This window comes from Peromyscus eremicus, unplaced genomic scaffold (assembly GCF_949786415.1).
Source record: "Peromyscus eremicus unplaced genomic scaffold, PerEre_H2_v1 PerEre#2#unplaced_178, whole genome shotgun sequence".
Taxonomy (NCBI): Eukaryota; Metazoa; Chordata; class Mammalia; order Rodentia; family Cricetidae; genus Peromyscus; species Peromyscus eremicus.
In genome coordinates this window covers 321,734-342,849 of record NW_026734415.1, presented here as the reverse complement: position 1 = coordinate 342,849, position 21,116 = coordinate 321,734, and the positions used below count along the sequence as shown (strand labels likewise).

Genomic DNA, 21,116 nt, shown 5'->3' with positions numbered 1-21,116 from the left:
TTCAAGGTAATTCTTGTAAACCCCACAGCTGCTAAACTTGAGAGCTTTCCTCACTGGGTCCACCTGTCTCATATGAAACCTTTTATCTCACCTCCATCCCAGAAAAATTTCTCTTCATATACAGTGACACAGACAGGGCCCTGCTCTCTCAAGCTCCAGAGGACATCAGGATCCACTGCCTTGTCACCAATTCCAGAGGAATGAGGTATCACCCCATAAGCTCTTCCTTTCCTAATTAACCACTCAGCTAGTTGTCATAGGGCCACCACAGAGCCAGGGGTAAAAGGACCATCAGACATATCCAGGTGGTAAGGAAAAAAACAGTAATAATCAAAAGGTATCTACACCCCCAGACCCAAAAGTGTCTGGGCTCTGCAAAAACAGACTCTAATGTAACAGTCTATCACTGTTGAATGCTCTCAGCAATTGGTCACCTGTGTTTCCTGAATGCTAAACTAATAAAGGGAACGGGTGCCTTAAATATTCCACCTCTAATAAAGCTTATCTCAGGTAAAAATTAAGCAGAGTACTAAACACTACAATGGTCACTCATTTTCTCATGGCAGCTTCTTAATATGGTCAAAATTTTTCCCAGGCTCCAGAAACTAGCTTAAATCCATCTGGACTGGTCATATCTACTTCAGTTAAGTGCCAAACCCAAACTTCCCTGGTCTGGGAACACTCCAAAGAAAATAAAAATAATAATGATTCTTTTTTTTCTAAGCTTTGTCTGTCTCACTAGTATCCTGTCAGCAAGAGTTCCAAGCCAGAGAAGATGGACAACTCCAGGGCAGCAGACGACAGCCCATCATCCCAGGAGACCTGTTTACTTCAGAAGCCCCCTTCCCTATCCCCCCTAAGAGCCAAGCGATGCCCACCAAGTCAGCTGGAAGCAGTTTTCAGGAGAAATGACGCCCCATACCCACTCATTCGCCATCTTTTATAAAAACAAAGAGTCCGGGATAATAGGAATTCCAGCCATGCCCCCATGGTCATGCATGCCCCAGTGGGACACTTAGTCATTTCCAGGTCATATGTCCTACGTAACTCATGTGCTGCATGGTCACGTAATTGCATATGGCATGACCACATGATCTATGTGCATGTGTGGTGTAGCCACGTGGGCCTGTGTGCACATGTGCGGGGTGGCCCTTAAAAAGGCAAGTCCCATGCCCCCCAACCCCTTCTCCCACACATGTCCTTTCAGCAGGCCTGATCACATCTATCCCTTTCTTCTTGTCTTAATAAATTTCTTGTTAGTGGCTTCTGTCGTGTTTCATGACTTTTCCTCGTAGGGTAAGAGCACCGCTAAAAACCATCAAAGGGCTGGCAGGCAGAGAGAATAAATAGCAGGAGAAAAAAGGTGCAAGATCAAGGAGCAAGAAAACAGGGGCCAGCCACTCAGCCACACAGGCAGCCACAGAATAAGAGTAAAAGTAAGATTATAGAAGTAAGAAAGAGAAAAAGCTCAGAGGCAAAAAAGTAAGATGAGATAATTTAAGAAAAACTGACTAAAAACAAGCTAAGGCCAGAGATTTATAAGTAAAAATAAGCCCCAAGTGTTATTTATTTGAGAGCTGAATGGTAAGTCTCCAAAAGAGCCAAAAGAGAAAATTAAAAACAACCAACATCAGGCCCCATTCTCTAGAGCTTTCTTGGCAAATGGAGGTATCCTACCATGGTTCTGCAAACTCTCATGGTCCCCTGCAGTTCAGGCAAACCCAGCCCCATGATGCTCAATCATAAAACAGTGTGGAAGAATAATTTAATGCCTATATACTGCCACATGGGTTATGGCACATGATGTGAAATCTGCCCTATACACCTGCTCAACAACATGCAAACCTGAAATATCCCTACAGCTCAGAAATTTCTTTCTCCCCTGAAATGGAACTTCCCTGAATCAGGTCAAGCCTGGTATCAGAATTTAAAAATATTCTAATCATTTATTGCTGAAGGATAATCCCCATCATTTGCTTTTACCAGTTTCTAAGTTATTTGTAACATTCATAAGACAAACCTGAAAGTTCAGAACTTCTAGAAACCATAACTTCATTTTTCTAATCTGTCTTCCCACTTCCCACTAAAAGCAATGCCTGAGTGTGCACATTGGACACACATATTAAAAGCATCACATCCTCGCATAGCCAGGGCAGCAGATTCTCCAACTTTTCAGGGAATCTACTCAGGAAGATTCAGAGGAGAAGGGCCACAGCCCCGGTCACAACATGGACCAACAAAACCACATGATACATCTAAGTGACAGCAGCTCTGATACCTCAGCAGAACTGCTTCTCTTCTTCTAGGGTCCAGTTGTCCCCACACTCACCATAGCATGGTTTGTGGTCTATCTCACAGCTCCCTACAACAGAGCCAGAGGAGAATCCTGGAAAGAATCTGCAAGCTATCTCCCACTGGTACTCCTAGTTGCTATGCCTTCTCAGGGTCCCACATTAGCTAAGGTCACCCAGCTGGGACTCAGGATTTGTGAAAGCCCACAAAGCTTTTCTAGTTATAGTTGAGCTTGCTTTACACAGAAGGGCATTAGGAGATGGCTGGACCATGTGCAAAGTCACCAGGTGAATGGGTTGGTCTACATTTGGCTGGGCTGGGGGAGATCTTTTGCCACACCTCTTCGAATTCCTTTAAAAAGCCCTTTACTAGAGAGAGAAGGGGCTGGTGGGTTGAGACCCAGGCTCTCCCTAAGCTATCCTATATTTTCTATCTGTTTCTCTCTCTATCACTCTATCTACAGATTCCTCATTTCTCCCTGCTCAGGAGTATCCTGGGGTAATAGGAGGGAACTGGTCTCCCTCAAGGACTGTAGCAGCACCCCTACTGGGTGATCAGAGATCAAATGACACAGACAGCTGTGGTTTGCCCACCTTTGCCCTTCCACCCTAGGGGCAGACAGGGCCCTAATCTTTGAAATTTGTATTTTAGTAGAAATGCTTCCAGTCTCCTAGAGCGCTTCCTGTCCCTTTTCCAAGGCACACAGTTGTTTGTGTACAAATTCCATTACACACTGATTTCCAGTGCAGCCGACCTTTTGCTTCATAGCTGGGAAGTCCTGCAGCCAAAAACAGGTCACATTCAAACAGTAACTGTTGTTACTGTGCAACTGTTGTTAAAGAAAAACAGGCCATGAAATAGAAAACTGTAAGTGGTCAATAACAGGACTTGAAGGAAGGAAAGAGACTATGGACATGGTGTAGTTATAATCTCAAAGAATTATTTTGAAAAGTTAAAACAGAATTTTTGGCCATGTGTTCCAGAGACTAGGGATTTATATGAAAGCAAACCAAGGATTACTCATATCTTTTTTTTTTATCAGAGGCTACACATCTTAAACCAGAAAAATAACAGTTGTGTTAGGCAGAACCACATCATTTTATGCAGACCTATTTTGGTTGTACTAGTATAACTACAGTAATTTGATTTAATGATAAATTCAGTCCTTTATTCAGATTCTTGATTGTTCTGGTCTATGGGCACTAAGAAGTGGCCAGTCAGGACATTTATGGATCATCTAAACTTGATTACCAGACTCCACATTGCTAATCTCAATTACTGTTGAAGCAGGAAAGCTCTCACCTTCCTTCCTGCCCCTCCCTTTCTGTACTGTCAGTACACCAGCTTCACAGTCGGTCAGTGAACTGAATTCTTGCAAACTGAACGCCCCTCTTCAGTTTTAAGTCCCCCCTAAAGGCCAGAGAGACTTGTGGACACTCATTAATTGGTCCACTATTCCTTCTCACTGACCAGTCAAGGCACAGCCTAGAAGGAGTTGCTGGAATGTCTTCCCAACACTAGGCTGTAGAAGCAGGATTAGGTCTTCAATACAATTCTTAATTACTTAGCATGAGTCAAGCCAGAGCCCCATGTGGTAGAAGAATTGGGTTCTCAGGATTTGAAGCAAGCCCCACCATAAAGCCCTGGGCCCACACCATTACCAGCTATGGTGATATTTTATTTGTGCTGAAATGTGGTGATATTTTATTTGTATGTTAATACATAAAGTATGACTGGAGATCAAAGGGGGAAAGGCCAGCCATTTTTAAGTGAACATAGAAGTCAGGCAGTGGTAGCACATGCCTTTAATCTGATCAAGTGGCAGGGAGGGTCTCTGTGAGTTCAAGGAAACACTAGGAAACAGCCAAGTGTGGGGACATACACATTTAATCCCAGTACCAACCTTAGAGACCTGGAGTTCTGTACAGACAGGCAGTGGCAAGGAAGTGAGGTAGCTGGGCTAGGACCCAATGAGAGAGCAGAAAAGCAAGGCAATAAAGGTGCAGGTTAGATAGAAAGTAGCTTGTATTTTGGTAGATGCAGAGATGGAGAGGTAAGGTTGGTGGCTATCACTATTTCCCTGATCTCTAAAGCTTTTACCCCTATATTTGGCTCTGTGTTTTTTATTTAACAAGACCACATAGAAATTTGGCTACAACCAGCTCTTTCAAATATATTCCTGTGTTTAGACAAAGAGCTCTTTTTCACTCCTAAAACACCAGGCCCTTAGGGATAGCTCCCAAGGCCTAGGTCTCAGGCCGTTTTTTGGCTCTGCCAAGCATGTTCCTTCCCATTGTGTGAGGACCTAAAGGGAAAGTCTGGATGATCAAGCCAACACTCAATATAACACCGCTTTCTTTTTCAAATAGTTGTCACCTTTCCCATATGTCAGAACTATGCTATTCTTAAGAAGAAAACTGGACCTTAGTGGCACACCTGGCCTGAATGTTGGTTGTGACCCTGTCATCCTCCCTTGAGCAGGTTGTTCAGGCCTGTTCTTTGATAGGGGGATGGGCCTAATGGTTGGTTGTGAATCAGGGTGGTCTCCTGTGTCAAGGTTTGGAGGAATGTCTGGCCAGTCCTGGTGAACAAATGTGTATCCTAGCATCCTAGTAATTAACAGGCCTGGATGGCATATACTTATACTTGGAACATTATAGAAGCAACCCTCCCTTAGTTAAATTCTACATTATCTGACTTACTATCTCCTAAGCATTGGTAAACCCCTTATATCAACAATTCTACTCTTCTAATTAGAGCTAAGTAGTAGAGTGCTACTCAACATAAGAGATGCCATTTAAAATATCCACAAAATCAAATACAAATGCACCTCTCACCCAAATGTTAAATATGAAGTGCAGAACTTCTAGAAGATACTAGAGAAACTAGACATCTCTGAATTTAGTGACTTGCTTCCATGGATATACCAAAGCTTGTTGACCTTGACTATAAAGACATTTCTACACACAGATCCTTGCTCCAAAAGCTCTGCACAGAGACAGCTCAAGAAGTGAAGTTTTTCAGAGGCAGACATCTGGGTCCAAGGAGTTTCAAGGACCACATGGGACTTCACAGGATACTGAATCTGGCAGCAGGTTCCCAACAAATACCAGGGAGGACCACCACACTGGCTCCCTAGGCTCACGATCCACTCCTCCCCATCTGGGGACAACCTCTTGCTCACCATGTCAAGGGATCTCAAATTGTCTATGCTCCCCACTCAGCTCCCTGCAGCAGCACTCACAGAACAGCACACAAAATCACAGGAGCACACTATCATACATAGCCAAGCTATCATCCTAGCCCCAGGAAGAGCCCTGTAACACATCTCACTGGCAGGTCAGAATGGAGGCACTGACTAGCCAGTGAGGACTGAGTGTCAAAAGTTACTCCACTAAGGTTACAATGTGCTTAAATGCACTGCACAATGGTTCCTGTCTGGGCTTTCCACCCCAGATCTACAGAGATAATCATTTCAATAGCACTAGCCCCTGGCTCTAGAGGCTGACCATGCTATCTTCCTCCTGTACACAATGTGTCTAGTTAGCAAAGCCCATTACACAGTGTGGAGTAGCCAAAGCAATGGTAAGCAGGCAAAGAGAAAGAACTTCCTTCTTCAATATCCTTTATGTATGCAGGTTGCTACCTGAAGGTTTGACCTAGATTAAAAGGTGGATCTTATTACCTCAAAAGTTCCAGATTAATGAAGGGTCTTCCCATTTCAAAACATTTAATTAAGTAAAATCCCTCAAAGGCATATCCTATTCTTTGTGTGTTAGTTAATTCCAGAGGTAGTCAGTATGGGTACCAAGAACAGCCATCACAATAACCAAGACAGAAGAAATGAGAAAGATTTCTTGCCTGCAGGAGTCAAGGAAAGCATGGGAGTTATTTCCAAAGCAATGTTGTTCCTAAACAAAGGAAGCATGGGGATTTTATTTAGGAAGTCTGGACATGTTCGTGGAGAGTTCTTCTTCCTAAGCATGTTCAGTTAGGAAATCCACTTCTGAACATGATCACCACAGAAAAGCAGAGAAATTGGAGGGCATTTCTTTCTTTCTTTCTTTCTTTCTTTCTTTCTTTCTTTCTTTCTTTCTTTCTTTCTTTCTTTCTTTTTCTTCAAACTAGAACCCTGAATCTAATCTCCTTTGTTCAGCTTTTTTCCTGACCATTACCAATACAACTTTTAACCAACAACTCTAAACGATGACAAATATCCATAACCCATTCAATGACCAAAAACCATCTACCCCACCTCTTGGGAATGTGGACATAATGTTTTTATATTAACTTCCTGCTGTCTAGGGGTGATGACATCTTTAGGGGATCATGAAAAGAAAATATTAGGTTAATTGTTAAGTCCCGCGAGAGGTAGCTGTATCATTTGTTGTCCAGTTTCTGCATAATGGGAAAGTGCAGGGCTTGTGTCAAGTCCTGGCTAGAGTAGTATGAGAGGCTGGATCATCTCAGCTAGCCATCTCAAAACTGTCCTGAGCAGTTTGTATTTCAAAGACAATCTTTGGATGGTGGTTGTCCATTATCATATTCCAACTGAATTTATCATTGTTGGGTCCCATCACCTTTTTGGAGACCTCAGAGATCACATTAGGTTCTTTAATTGCTCTGGGAAGGAGTTTCCTCCATAATAACAGGAAATGACTAAACCAAATTTGATATAGGGGCCTGTGAGAGGCCCCCCCAAGGCATTTTCCAATGGCAAAGGGCTACCTTGTCTGTTTCTTGAGATGATCTTCCCATATGCTGTGAAAATGTTTTGCTATGATTGGTTAATAAAGAAGCTGCTCTGGCCAATGGCAAGTCACATTATTACTAGAAAGGAACTCCAAGACAGAGAGAGGAAGAAGAAAGGCAGAGACAGGAGAGACACCAGCTCGTCTCCAAGGAGCACCATGCCAGCAGACTGGTAACACCATAGCCATGAGGCAAAACAGATTACTAGAAATGGGTTAATTTAAGATGCTAGATCTAGCTAGCAAGAAACTTAAGCCATTGGCCATACAGTTTATAATTAATATAAGCCTCTGAGTGATTATTTTGTATACAGCTGTGGGTGCACAGGCCTGGTGGGACTAGAGAAACTTCCAGATACATTTTGCTACCCAACGTGTCGGCTCAAGTTTCCACCTAAAACCTAAGAGAACATAATAAGAGATTCTAAAACGGAGCCAAAACCAGCTTCCTACTTTATGTCTCATGCAGGCCGCAAGATGCCACAGCACTTGGGCTTGAGTGCAGCATGGCAGATTTCCCCATTTGGTACACAGAGGTGTCTTCAAATGGCGTAGCACAATACATGATGGATTTAGCCTTTAACCCATATAGACAAAAGGGGTTCATGGGTCATGTGCATGCTACCTAAAGGCAGCATAGACCCCAGAGTTAGCAAGGTAAGTATGAGTCGCCTGAGTAACTCCGCCATGTTGAAAAACTGAAGTGGGCTGAGTCAGCAGCCAGGGCTTCTACTTTAATCTTAGCCATGCAGCAGTCTGCAATGATCAGAAAAGGATTATAGATACACCAAAGACAGATTAGGATGAAATAAAACCTCTAAATGGTTTATATTATATGTAAAAATGTACATAGGCTTGGAAGAGAGAGGAAAAGGAGGATAGACATTTATATAAAGAAATAGATAATTTTAAAGAATAAAGTCTTTAAAGAGACAGTAAAAGTAATATAAAAATAAGCCATAAAGATGGAAATCACACAGAGACTCTGGATTATGTTGTCTTTAGGATTTTTAAACTTCAGAAAAACATTTGATCATAAAGGCTACACAGTTCAACCAATACGTATATTTTAAAGGTAGCTTGACTTCAAAAATCATGACTCAGGATATGTTGCTTTGGAAAAGAGGTTCTGCTTTTGCTTCCACAGAAGATGAGAACTTGTGGATTCCTTCCAGATTAATATGGTTCCATCAAGGAAGACCCCCTGAGAGGTCTGCAGATGATCTAATATCCTGAACAGTTTCAAGGCAACTGACTCAGAGAATACTGCCTCACAGACTACTCTAGTCAGGACTTGACCATAATCCTAAAATTTTCCTTGTGTCTCCATAAGACTACCAGTGCCCTAAATAAGCAGGAAGTAGCCTAGATAACTACCCCCACACTCCAAAAAAAATGGATTATGGATGTTTGTCATTATTTATGGGTTGGTTACAAATTGTTATTGGTCACAGTCAATCTCTTTCTAAAAGAAAAAAAAGGGAATATGACAGAGATATGATAGAATAAAAGAGTAGATTATTGAATCTACTTTTAAAGAGCAACAACTTGTTTAAAATGTTTTAGATTGCTATGGATTTTAGTTTATTGATACAAATTTAAAGTTAATTTTGTTATAGTATATATATTTCTACTCTTGTTTAAGGTATTATGTTTATGCAACTCATTTAAAATTGTAATGTATAATTAAGGAATACAGTTTAACAATTAGTCATCTATGATAATCACACTTAAAATAATGTTATTTAAGTTTCCTAGGAATACATATATAAATTTCAATTAGGTAGGTAATCTTCAAATACTTTAAAGACCTACAGAATATAGCATTCAAAGTGTTTTAAAAATTTAGGCTTTCCTGGATAGTGAGACACGTCTAGCCCTGTCAGCACTGATTTACTTTAAAGATGATGATGGGCATTGAAGAAACTCCATATGGAGTTTGCTTTCCTTATGGCAAAAGTTAGCCATTTGGGCAAGAAACTGTTCTTGCCTGGATGGCGTGACAAAATGTTGTATTGACTGGACATGCAAGATCCATGTAAAAATGACCAGTACATTTCGACAAAACAAGATGAGATGGTCCTTCAGGTTCCTGCTTCACAGAGACTGACAGGCATTCTACACGACACAGTGGGAGAAGTGACTGAGAGATTCTAGACCTATAGGCTGATGATGGATGCCCCAGAATTGCAGAGGAACTTTGGGAGACTGTTTAGGCAGCCAGCTGTCTCTGTCATTTCCAGAATTTTGGAGGTTGCTTGCAACATATTTCCTGTTTACTTAAGTAATATTATATCCTTCTGGAGTCCTTGATGTAATTGAAGACTAAATATAATTGTAGATGTAACCAACCGTCTTATTAAATAAGAAACACAGAGCCGATTCAGAGAAGAAAGCCTAGAGGTCAGAACTAAGAGCCTTACCCTTCCTGCTTCAGCTATCCTGCTTCAGCCAAGAGAGCTCTCCGAAAAGGGGCCTACTTCCTGTGTGTATGTCCTTTTATAGTCTAGCTGTTCTGCCTTCTCATTGGTTGTAAACCTAAACACGTGACTGCCTTGTCACTGCCTGTATGTACCGCCCTCCAGGTCCTTAAAGGCGTGCGCCACCACCGCCATGCACTTGCTATGGCTCTAATAGCTCTGACCCCCAGGCAACTTTATTTATTAACATACAATTAAAATCACATTTCAGTACAAGTAAAATACCACCACATATAATTATAATTTTCCTTTGTTATGATAAAAGATAAATTAGATATGAAATGTTAGACTCATAAATAAGATAGATGATAGAGTATTTTCTTTAATTTTGCCAAATACAAATGTACTAGATATTGTAACTGTAATTTTTGCTTGGTAACTGCTCTATTATATGTAATTTTACAATGTTAAAGTAAATACTTTCCTTTTTGATTAGACAGAAAAGGAAAAATGCCTTGGGATGGTCTTTCTGTTTGCTGTGAATATGTGTTGCTATGACTGATTAATAAAGAAGCTGCTCTGGCCTATGGGGAGTCAGGTTATAGCTAAGCAGGTAATCCAAGAAAGAGACTGGAAGAAGGAAGGCAGAGGCTGGAGAAATGCCAACCCGCTGCTCAAGGGCAACATGCCAGCAGACTGGTAACACTGCACCCATGTGGCAAAACATAGATTAATAATAATGGGTTAATTTAAGATGATAGAGCTAGCTAGCAAGAAACTTAAGCCATAAAGTTTACAATTAATATAAGCCTCTATCGCTTCTCGGCCTTTTGGCTAAGATCAAGTGTAGTATCTGTTCTTATCAGTTTAATATAAGCCTCTAAGTGACTATTTTATAAGTGGATGCAGGACTGTGGGGCTGAGTGGGACCAGAGAAACTTCTGGCTACAATTTGTTGATCTACATTCATTAGTCCAATGCATGCCTTTGCCTCATGGTCTGCATACTCCAAAAGGGAGGGACATTCTTTTGGGATTATTCTCAGAAAAAAACATTGTTTCTAGGAACACTCTGTTTACAAGGCATTTTTAGGTGACCTTATTTACCACAATTGAAACATTTGACATTTTGACTTTTATTCAGGCTTCTGGAAATCACCTCTCCTATCCAAGCATGACTATGAGATTCAATATTGATTGTATCTCGGATCCATTCCTCTAAGGGTGCTGACCTTGCCTTTAATGTTACAATTGCCCTTTTTCATTGTGAATTAGCATTTTCAAAAGCCAGAGATTCGATTATCATTTGTCTAGCTTTTCTGAATTTGGTATCATTCTATTTACTGCTAAAGTCAATCTTTGTAAGAAATCAATAAAGGTTTCTTTTGGGCCCTGTATGACTTTAGTAAATGAATCAGTTTTCTTTCCTACTTCTTCAATTCTGTCCCAAGCATCCACGGATGCTGCACAGCATAAAGCCAGGTTTGGTTATCATATAGAGATTGCCTTTCTACATTAGCATAATCTTCCTCTCCAAAAGGTTGATCTTGGGAGATTTTCATAATTCTATTCCTACTTTGTTGTTCCACCAGGTCCTCGATTATAATGGAGGACCAGCTTCAAAAATAATATAACCAAATGTCTCTAGTCTTGAGGGATAATTCTATTACAAGTTGACCACGAGTTTAATATCTTCTGCAGAAAGGTGAAGGCATGTCATATGAGACTATCACTTCCTTGAATCTCCTCAAATCTAACATTTGTATAGAAGTTCATTCAGCTCTTACACAGTCTGGAGAATATGCATCATTTGGCAGTTCCTGCATAAATTAAGGTTGACTGTTCGAAAACTTTAGGCTGTTTCTCTCTAACTTTATAATGCAGTGCTGAGATTGGTTCTCCTTTAAATTCCTGTGTCTGGGTATGAATATCTCTATGATCTGTTTTATCAAGGTTACCTAAAACTTTTATCTTGGCACTCGTATTAACCAACTTTTTTAATGGTAAAACAAAAGTGATCCAGCAAATAATATTAATAATTGACATTACATAAATCCCATCTAAATTAAATATCCTGTCATTTAATGGCCACATTTTCAAACCATCCAGAATATTATCAAACAGATACCTAACTCTTTCCATTGTAATAATGTTTCCCATTTTTTAATGGGAAAAAATTCTCTCTTAACTAATTCCTCCATTTAAGGATTTCCAATTGTCTCACTAAATCTGCTGACAATGATGATTCAGATGATGGTGTGGTAGCAGTCCAAGGATAGGGTCTAGGTAAAGCCCACCATGTACTGGGACAGAAAAACCCAGAGCCAGCCATCTGCACATGGGCATGAAAGAAAGCGGCTAAATCCTGTGATTTTTGGAGGCCAAAACGCTGTGGAGTCTGCTACAGAAAAGCTAAAACAGAGAAAATTCCAGACTCCCTCAGAGGGCTTGGGGAAGAAAAGGAAAATCTAGCTGGCATGGTAGTGACTACAGCAGCCAGTAGTTCCAGCCTGAGCTGGTAGCTGAAAAGCCACAGGCAAGTGGCTTTTACATAAATTTGTGCCCCAAAAGTTGGACGCCAAATGTTACACAAATCCTAGTTGGTCTTAAGAAAAACCCAGAGTCACAAATTGGGGTAAATGCCGAAAGATTAGACAGACAAAGGAACAAACCACAGCCACCTCTAACCTCTCCAACTCCTCAGCTGAAAGGACTACTCCTGCCTTACATTCCTTACTCCACTAAGTCATATCACTTCCTATCACAACCTCCCTAGTAACGGGGTTAGAGGTGTGTGTGCCTCCCAAGTACTCAGAGCAAAGGCATGAGATCCCAAGTGCTGGGATTAAACATGTGTGCCACCACTGCCTGGCCTCTGTGGCTAACTGACACCAAAGAGGAGAAAGAGAAACAGAGAGAGAAAGAGAGAGAGAGAGAGAGAGAGAGAGAGAGAGAGAGAGAGAGAGAGAGAGAGAGACTTCCTAAGAATCCATTGAAATGGAACTTACAAAGTCACCAAAACTATAACATGGCTTTGCATCAATTCTTAATTGTGGCTCTCCCTCACAAGACCACATATCCCCAAAGTCCTTTTTTTCTACTAATATCTGTGCTAAGTCTATGATAAACATCTCTTTTTAGTCAGGTGTGGCGAAGTAAGCCAAAGGCAGATGGATCTCTGCAAGTTCCAGGTCTAGCCTATCTACTACATAATGAGTTCAAGGCCAAACAGAGTTATAAAGAGAGTCTGTCTCAAAACAAACTCACTCCAAAAATCTCTACTTAATAAACTTTAGGACTTAGAAAATGGTTTAACAGATAATATACTCACCTTGCAACTATCCCTTTACTTCTTCATTATAAAGCCAGTTGCGACAGTGAATGCCTATAATCCAATGCTTTTAAGGCAAGATAAAAGGCAGACAGGAGAAATCCTGAAAGCCTATGGACATGTAATAGCAAACTGAAGACCCTGTCTTAAACACGATGAAGGGAAAGGACCAACACCTAAAGCTGCACTCTGACTTCTACACCCACACCATGATACGCATGCACACCTTTCCACACATAAATGAACACATATATACAAACAGCCTCAAGTAAGTAAGTAATAAAATTGCAAGTTGGATAATGTGGCACACACCTTTTATTCCAATAATTGGGAGGTAGAGACAGGCAGAATTCTGGGTATTTAGGGCCAACCTCATCTACATTCTGAGTCAAAGGACAGCCAGATATACACAGAGAGACCCTGTCTCAAAATAAAATTCTGATTTTGACATATTGACTCTTCCTGAAATCCTTTTCCAAAGTGCATTGAAGAATCCCAGCTTAACAACACTATAAACAACAAGTTACCTACAACACAGCATGAAGCTGTGTCTCTGACTCTTTCACCTTTCCACAGAACTGCTATTTTTGTCTGACCATCTTAAGTCTCACTAAATAATTCAGAAGAGCCCACTGGACTCAGAAATGGGTGTCAAGTCTATAATAGAGACACTAAGACAGGCAGGAAGTCTACTATCAGTTTGAGGAAAGCTTGTGCTATAAAGACACACACACACACACACTCATAAATATAGTTGAATATAATTTTGCGTTGTTGTTTGAAGAAAGATCTCATTAGACATCTCCAGGTGATCTACAACTCATAATGTATATATTAATGGATAATTATATATTGAATATTTTAAATCAAATTTCATTAAACATTTCATTCTATACCATTGGCACATTATTCAAAGCATGGCAGTTTTCTATACAAGAGGGAGCTTCCAAGCAATTTTCTTTATATTTACTTATAATTCAAGAGAACTGGAAGTGGGAGAAATTTCATAATCTTTATGTTCCTAGGTTGTTTTTCTCCATCCCATCATTCTATGAAATCAATATCAATTTTTTTCTTGGACTTTTGCTAAATTTAAAAACATTTTAACTTGTTTTTTTGTAAATTGAGATGTTTGCACACTTTGTTTTAATGCTAAGACTCCAAGCTGAAACAGTGCTTATTAAAGTAAATATTCCAGCTACCAGTAACTCAATAGTTGGAAAATTTCCAATTATTGTAATGGAATTTTTGGAAGGCTACACTTTTTTTTATGATAATGAGATCAATAAACAAAATGAGGCTGTTGGTTCACAAGTATAGTATTATTTATTGTGCTATCAACACACTGCGTTAAATAGCTGTCATTGTATGTTACATGAAATAAAGGATGACTATACTGGATTACTAGGTTTTCTATGAATACCACATGGTGGGCAGTTCCGCAAGCCTAAGCATAATATGATTGTATCAAAAGTAAAGCTAGCAGTGTTTCTCATTCTAATGGGTAATGAATCATGTACTGCCTTTAGTGTGGACTATTAGGGTTCAGCCCCTCAATAATCCCCTCCCAGGGTCTGGGAAGAATCTACAACCAACTGATAATTTAATCTTTGATTTAAAGAAATGAGTCTATAGACACGAAACTCGTTATTCCATACACTTTATTTTTCTGAGTCAGTTCTCTCTCTACACAGCTTCTATTCTGCTCTCATGCCTAGCTTCTTTCTTGCCTGATTTCTCTCTGCTGTCCCCTCTAAGTTCTATCTTAATTCCTTCATCTTAGTTCCGCCCCATCTAGGTTCTCATCCATCTAGTTCTTTCCCATCTTAGCTCCTTTCTCATCTCCTTCTTTCTCATCTTGTTCTTCCCCATCTGGCTCTTCCTCATCTTCCATCTCGTTCCTCTAGTACTCTCTTCTAACCCTTCAATCTAGTTCTTTCCCATCTCAGTACGTTCCTCTCCAGTTCTTACCCATCTAGTTCTTCCATTCTGTTTTCTCTTCTCTGTCTAGCCCTTCTCTGAAAATAAAATTGCCCTTTTATCCCTTCAATCCTTATCTCTCCAAGCTATCTCTGCTCCTGCCATTTCTGGCAAGTGTGATAGGTCTCTAGGCGACTTGGCTAGGCAACTTCCATCACAGCTAGATGTACCTGTAAGTTGGAACCCTTTAGTTCTGAGTTAATTGTTAAGGGTGGATCTAAAACTAGAGATAAGACTTTAGAAAGGAGAAAGTTAAGCTTAATTAGCACATCTGCCAGGCCTTCTCAAACAGTCTGGACACTTAAGTCTGTTCTTATAGAGTACAGAAGTATCTCTGATAGGGTACTTTCCTCCGTCTGGGGATGGACCTGGCTGGATGCTGCTAATGACAATAATTTCAGGGAGGCTTGAACTGGGCTTCTGGCTGTGCATAGCTGTCAGCTCAGAAGATTATCTAAATATTCCTAGAAGTGGTGAGGTAAGGAGTTAGAGGTCTATAAAGTTAATAAGGCTGTAAGAAAAGGAGGGTCCACGCTAAATTGTGTAGAGCTATTACTTAAGATTCACCTGAACTAGGCTGTGTCTCCATGTGGAATTTACCTTAATTCAGGAGACTTATTATGTGGTGGTTTGGACTGTTATTCCTGTTAGTCCTTGAATGTGGCAAAGGGAAATATCTGATTCCAGCACTAAAAGGAAAGGAACAAATGGGCCTGAGGGAAGGAAGTCTTTCCTGAGGTTCTTCTCCAAATACCTCGAACGTATATGTCCAAATAGTGATCAGTTCACACTGTAAGCAATTCTTAGGAAAAAAAATCAGTTGCGAAAGCTATGATGGCACACATGATTTTCATAACAGAAGACAGCTGATATATAACAACCAAATAACACCAAATACTCACTGGAATTTGTCTTCCTCTTAAGGAATTCCTTGATCCCTTCAGGTAGTAGCTTTGCCATAACCAACTGAGTTCTTATAATATATTTCTGCAGCCTGTAGCATGCCTTAGTTTGGGTTTCTATTGCTGTGAAGAGACACCATGACTGTGGCAACTCTTATAAAGGAAAAACATGCAGAGACACACAAACAAACACACAGAAAGGGACGTTAAGAGCGAGGAAAGAGAGGGAGAATTAAAATGGAGTTGCTCTGAAACACAGCAACCATGCCCCTACTAGACCCCAGAGGGTGACAAATAAAAACTCTGTGCCAAGTATGAGTTACTTCTTTTGGAGTTCTTGGCAATTAGGTCCCAAAGACTCCTCCAACATTACATCAAATTGCTCTTGATTATCCTACAGAACTTGATGGTAAGACTTTTATTACTAAAGACACCATATGTTTGAGTCATAGAGAACGCAAAATCAAAGGGGTAAAGAAACAGAAGCTTTATCCCTACTGATTTGCTTTCATAGTGCTGGAAGGTGTTATACAAGTTACTGGAAGAGACAAGTAATAATCACCATGCCAAACTACAAACACTTCAAGCTACAGTAATGACTGACCTGGCAAGACCTGCCCACTGGTGCAACAGTAACACGAATATCATGGGAGAAAGCAATGACCTCCTGACTGTATCTGAGTCCCTCTCCACAGCATGAAACACATACCTGGCACCATTATCAGACTAAGAACCTAAAAATAGACAAGTCACAAGCCTTAGGGAAGAATGTATTACTATTATGCTACTAAGTGGACATAGAATTAAACTCACTTAAAATAACTTGCCGTTATATTCACAGCTGAATGGCCCTCACATCCCTCAACTTAAGTGCTTCTAATTAAAGTAGACTATGGTTGACATGGTGATACATATCTGGTCAAGGTGCAGAGAATAAACAACTGGGGAATGCTCAGTCTTAAAGCAACAGATATAGCTCAACCCCCTCCTAAGTCTCAGGGGTCATTGTGGAAGATGTGGTAGGAAGAACATAAAAGGCAGAGGTGTGCTCTCTTCTCCCAGACCCAATCCCCAGAGACTTGTCTCTAGTGCTGGAACAGATCACCAGCTGAAGTCTCCCTTCCCACTCCCTGTCCACATATCCTGTGGATCCCACAGACCATCCTCTTTAAATCTCTCTCCCCACACTCATTGCTGCATCCCAGCCACCAACACCAGCAGGCATTCCCTGTGAGCAAACCAGCAGAGCAGGCCAATAAATCAGGTGACACACAGTCATCACACTATCTCAAGATCCAGAGATGAAACAGAAACCAAGGAACATACACATACCCAATAAGGACAAACCCAGACCTATAATCATCCTGAACCCAGATGCCTAGAACCCAACACAGGAACATAATCAATAACAGCCAAGGCTTTATGCATCCATTAGAGCCCAGCTATATGAAGATGATAGAGGTCCTTAAAGAGGAAATGAATAAATCCCCTAAAGAAAGCCAGGAAAACACAAACCAACCATAGGGGAAATAAATAAATCCTTCAAATAAAGCCAAGAGAAAGGAAACAAACACTTGAAGGAAATGAATAAAACAGTTCAAGACCTGAAAATGGAAAGAGAAGCATGAAAGAAAACACAAACTGAGGAACTCTGGCAATTAAAAGTTTAGGACTCAAACAGAAACTACAGAGGCAAGCTTCACCAACAGAATGCAAGAGATGGAAGAGAGGATCTCAGGCTCTGAAGACAAGACAGAAGAAATGGGAACATCGGTCAAAGAAAAGGTTAAATCTGAAGAAACTCCTGACACAAAACACCCAGGAAATCTAGAATGTTACAAAAGAACAAAAATAAGAATAAGAAAGAACAGAGGAAAAAGAAGAAACTCAGGTCAAAGGCACAGAGAATATTCTCAAAAAAATTATAGAAGAAAATGCCCCTAACCTAAAGAAGGAGAGGCCTATCAAAGTAAAAGAAGCATACAGAATACCAAAGAGATTAAACCAGACAAAAAGTCCCCTCACCGCATGATAAAATAAATACTAAACATACAGAACAAAGAAAGAAAATAAAAGCTTTTAGAGAAAAACACCAAGAGACTCATAAAGGCAGACCCACTAGAATTACACTTGATTTCTCAGTGGAGATTCTAAAAGCCAGAAGGGCCTGGACACATGTGCTGCAGTCTCTAAGAGACCACAGATGCCAGCCAAGACATAGAAGATGGAGAAGCTAAGACATTCCACAATAAATCAAATTTAAACAATATCTAACTACAAATTCAGCCCTACAGAAGGTGCTTCTCAGAAGGAAAACTCCAACCCACAGAGGGTAACTACACCCAGGGAAACAAAGGAAAGAAAGAATCTCACACCAGCAAAGTCAAAGGGAAACTTTCTCTCTCTCTCTCTCTCTCTCTCTCACACACACACACACACACACACACAAACAAACAACAACATAACAGGAATCAACAATCATTGGTAATTGGTACCTTTCAATATAAATGGTCTATTACAATCAATCCACAAGTCTATTAAATGGGTAACAGAATTTACTGAGTAATAAATTGAGAAAATGCTCTCACAATTACAGAAACAGAATAGACAGAAGAAGTCATCCTATGATCTGACTGGGAGCAAACCCACCTCACAGGCAGGAGCAGGAAGAAGGAGCATGTGACCCTTCTCCAACTCCTTATAAGAGGTCACGTATAAGTGCAGGGAGCACTGTCTCCTTTGAGCCATACAGCCCAAGGTCTTGGGCAGAGCAAAGACCACTACAATGGTCTCAATTACCCAATGAGAAGACACAGAATAAAAAGGGATGTGAAAACAGGGTTGATGCTTCTACCACATACAAGAAACACACCACAACAAAAAGGACAGACTTTACCTGAGGGAAAAAATATTCCAAGCAAATGGACCTATGAAGCATGCTGGTGTAGACATTTTATTATCTATCAAAATATTCTACCACCGTTCCTCTAAATAGCCTCAAAGGCAGACTAAAATCCAGAATTGTATTTTATTCTTAGTTATGATAGTCAGTTTTCACCCTGATGATCTAGGTATATACTCTGCTAAAATATATAAATATAAGTATAAAGGTATATACTTTGATATTAATATCACTGCATTATTACTGTTTTATAATTTTCTTGCATTTCATCATAAAATTTGAAAGCAGCAACAAAACATATCTAAAAATAGTAGCTCAAGAGTCTTATAAGGTAAAAATAAAAAATTGCTATTTATATATTTTATAAATTACATATTATATATTTTATGTACATGTACAGCAAAATTGTCTAAGTATTTAATGACCAATCATTAAAATGCATGTAAAATGAGATCTTAGATTTGATGAGCAAAGTGAGAAGCAAATGTTACTTAATGTTACTCCATACCAGAAACAAACATTGCTGCTTCAATTAACATGCAGAAATTGAAATCATTCTCTTGAAAAATGTTTAAGTATTTACACAATGACCCACAGCACAATGTGATTAGAGAGGACAAAAACAGAAAAATTATGTCATCAATAATGATTTTAAAACAGCTTGAATCTGAAAACATTTAGGATATCTGTATGGACACATGATCACCTGTATATGAGTACACAAATAATAAAACCTAGAGGCAATCTACATGGTTATATACTGTGGAACTGAATAAAAGTTATGCTGGGCTGCATTAAGTCCTAGGATGGCAGTGCAAACCTATGTATGCTTAATGCATTAAAAATAGACAGGCAAGACCATCTGAGTCAGATCCTTAGCACATATGCAAATTATCCTCACAAATAAATAAAAGTAATAAAACCATAGGAGAGCTAAGGAGCTGCCTCAGACAATAAAGGCAATTGCAACCAAGGCTAAAGACTAGTCTGATCCACAAGACTCAAATGTCAGAAGGAAACAAATTCTCTATACTTGTCCTCTGGCCTCCACAAAAGCACTGTGGAATCTGTGTGTATGTGAACAGTAGAACATTCAACATATGTGTTTGCATCAATGGCACAAGTGGTGTGATTTTGTTCTTTCATTCCCCTAATGATAGGACACTTTGGGGTACCCTAAAGACATTGCTGCTAACTGACTTCTGCTCCACTAATTTACACTTAATCATTCCTATTAATGCTCTTAACTTAAATGGCTCTTCTGAATACTATGCCTCTCTAAGACTTCAATCAGTTCCCACTTAAGTTCCAAAATTCAACTTGGCCTTGTAGCAACAAAATTCTCTCATACTAAATAAACTCCTATATGGTGATATTTCATTTGTATTAAAATGTTATTTGTATGTTAATAAATAAAGTTGCCCGGGGGTCAGAGCTATTAGCAAGCCATAGAAAAGCAGGGCAGTGGTGGCGTACACTTGTAATCCCAGCACTTGGTATGCAGAGCTGGGTAAGTCTCTGTGTGTTCAGGGATACAGCCATTATTGGACACACATGCCTTTAATCTCAATACCAAGCAAGGAAAACCTGGAGGCCTATACAGACAGGCCGTGACGAGGCGGTCATGTGGTTGGGTTTACAACCAATGAGAAGGCAGAACAGGAATACTATATAAAGACATTAACGCAGGGGTAGTGAGTTCGGAGAGGTAGGACCACTGCAGGAGGAAGGGTAAGGTTTTAGCTCTTAGCTCTGACCTCTTGGCTTTCTTCTTTGCATTGGTTCTGTGTTTCTTATTTAATTAGAAGGTTGGTTACATCTACACTCCTAGACATTTTCCCCTCTCACTGTTCCTGATCTTTAATTTTTCTTTTTATTTTGCATGTGTATTCATATGAAGGTGCACATGTGTGTATGGGGTACTATGTTCATGAGGGGACCAGAGGACAGCTTTGGGTGTCCTTCCTCAAGTGTCATCCTGAGATTTGCTGGAGAATAAAGATCATAGCGTTTGATACCTGGAGCAGGTCACACCTGTTGTGTGATATTTTTTTGTGTGTGTTCTGTCAAATAAAACTTGCCGGAAGATCAGAGGATGGAGCTAGCCACGAGTTAACCATAGAGGCCAGGCAGTGGTGCCTTAGACTTTTAATCCCAGCACTTGGGAGGCTCACACCTTTAATCCCAGCACTTGGGAGGCTCCCAACTTTAATACCTTTAATAGCAATAGGAGTCTAATGGCTTTGCTCCCAGCACTTGGGAAGCTTGTCCCTAGAGCAGGTCCTACCCACACCCAAAATTTCCCTGTTTTATATATTTGAACAAAATTATCAAATTGCTTAAAAGCCAAACTTAAGAAAAGACAAAAATACAAGGTGCTTTTGTAACCAAATCTTCCAAAGACTTGGAAGAGAATCAAATTATTTGAAAAGAGTAATGCTAAAAGATAGACTAATTATTAGAATTCAGTATTTATTTCTTTTTTTGTGTGTGTATTTTATTAAGGTGTTTGATTTTATTTTCAGGCAAGGTCTCACTA

General features: G+C 40.0%; 2 pseudogenes; one reads left to right on the top strand and one right to left on the bottom strand.

The window, feature by feature from the left end:
- The window catches only part of LOC131901650 (zinc finger protein 120-like), a 42,409-nt pseudogene that overhangs the window by 11,253 nt on the left and 10,040 nt on the right, over positions 1–21,116 (bottom strand).
- Positions 10,278–10,491, top strand: LOC131901656 (U2 spliceosomal RNA; annotated as a pseudogene).